Source organism: Pongo abelii, chromosome 12, assembly GCF_028885655.2.
Source record: "Pongo abelii isolate AG06213 chromosome 12, NHGRI_mPonAbe1-v2.0_pri, whole genome shotgun sequence".
NCBI classification, from domain to species: Eukaryota; Metazoa; Chordata; class Mammalia; order Primates; family Hominidae; genus Pongo; species Pongo abelii.
The window spans coordinates 87,544,147-87,546,183 of record NC_071997.2 but is presented as its reverse complement, the minus strand read 5'-3'; the positions used below and the strand labels follow the sequence as shown (position 1 = coordinate 87,546,183).

The following is a 2,037-nucleotide window of genomic DNA, read 5'->3' as shown; positions in this document are numbered from 1 at the left end:
AAAAAAAAACCCCACCCCAAAACAAAACAAACAAAATACAATCCCCAAAACACTATGCAAACACCATGATAGTAAAAACAGCAACACCAATAACTACACATACATAGAAAAAGGAAATTTACAGAGCACTGTTGCTTCTCTTCTAAAATCACTGAGAACTGACTAACATTTCATACACACTCAGTAAATCTTTTTCCTGGGATTTTTTTTCCCTGGCCACACAGGTAGCTCCATTTTCCAGCTTCCCTTGCAGTTGGTTGGTCATGTGACTAAGCTCCAGCCAATTGAATAAGAGTAAAAGTGCCGTTTTCTTGGCCAGAGGCGCCAATTTGACTCACAGGCAGGGCATGATGGTGGTGGGTACAGACACCTCACTGGCGATCTCCTCCCTCCTGTCCCTGCTGCTCTTCACTGCGATGCAGATGTAGATCCATCAGCTGGCCTCCACCGAGTGGCTTACCATCCGGGGTGGCCTGCATGGCTCAGGTCTCTTCGTGCTCTCCCTCACTGCCTTCAAGATTCTGGAGAATCTTGTGTTTGGCAAAGGATCCCAAGCAAAGACCTTCCCTGAGATTCTCCTGTGCCTCCTGTTGGCTCTCTTTGCATCTGGCCTCATCCACCGAGTTTGTGTCACCACCTGCTTCATCTTCTCCATGGTTGGTCTGTGCTACATCAACAAGATCTCCACTCTGTATCAGGCAGCAGCTCCAGTCCTCACACCAGCCAAGGTCACAGGCAAGAGCAAGAAGAGAAATTGACCTTGAATGTTCAATAAAGTTGATTCTTTATAAAAAAAAAAAAAAAGAGTAAAAGTGTACTACTTCTAAAGCGGCCCCCACCTCACACCTCCCATGCCTGTCCTCCACACTCGTTACTTATCCAGCAACTAAGTGCAAAGGATTCTAAGGTCCTAGGTGAGGATGGAACCATTTGATAAAAGAGCCTGGGTCCTTGAATCTCCCTGTGGGAAACCACCTGCTGACCAGAAGCACTCCTATTGAACTTTTGGGTGGGTGAGAAATAAGCTTATGTTTTGGAATTTATTTGTTACAGTGACACCTTATGTAGTCTTTTTTCCTGTTCTTTGCCTCAACTCCGTCTGGGTTGGAAGCTGACCTGTGTTGGGCAGATTTTGAGTTTGAGGTAGGTTTTTGTTGACATGCTACTAGGTACGGTGGGATTTTAGTCTTTCCTGGTCTCTGGTTTGGTGCCCAACACATCTTAGTTGTCTCTAGGTGATGTGGTGCTACACTTTTGTGCCTTCCTTGGCTCCTTCCTGGTCTCTAGGGAGGAAGGTGCTGTCGGCTGATGCCTGCCTGACTCCAAGTTTGTGTCTTGGCTCCAGATATCCTGGACTCTCACCTCCGTCACCCTTTGTCATCACTCTTGTCTTCACTCATTCCTTGCCCCTAATTCCCTTCCCATTTCTTGCCATTGAATATTATTCACCTTCAGGGCACTTGATTTACCTACCCCTTTACGGTATAATAAATAAATTATAAAGTGATTCTCAGCCGGGCACTGTGGCTCACGCCTGTAATCCCAGCACTTTGGGAGGTGAAGATGGGCGGATCACCTGAGGTCAGGAGTTCGAGACCAGCCTGGCCAACGTGGTGAAATCTCGTCTCTACTAAAAACATAAAAATTAGTCGAGCGTGGTGGTGCATGCCTGTAATCCCAGCTACTCAGGGGGCTGAGGCAGGAGAATCGTTTGAACCCAGGAGGTGGTGGAGGTTGCAGTGAGCCGAGATCGCACCACTGCACTCCAGCCTGGGTGACAGAGTGAGACTCCGCCTTAAAAAAAAAAAAAAAAAAGTGATTCTTGACTTCTACACTTAAGGCTCCAGACCAACATCAGGGTCTAATCAGGGTCTAGGCTTTCAGATTAAACAAAAGCCTTGAGTCCCTTCTCATTTTCTCCAGTTACAAAATCTGCAGCTCTTTGGGTATCACCTACAAAACTTTGACCTTCTAAGAAAAATCTCTGGCTCCAAGCTCATTGGCTGAAAGCTTCAACTGACAGGTCTCGAGTCCAAT

The 2,037-nt window shown here is 46.6% G+C and overlaps 1 pseudogene; it reads left to right on the top strand.

The window, feature by feature from the left end:
- The first annotated feature begins 332 nt into the window (after positions 1-332).
- LOC129057715 (keratinocyte-associated protein 2-like) lies at positions 333-793 on the top strand (annotated as a pseudogene).
- Positions 794-2,037: the final 1,244 nt, after the last annotated feature.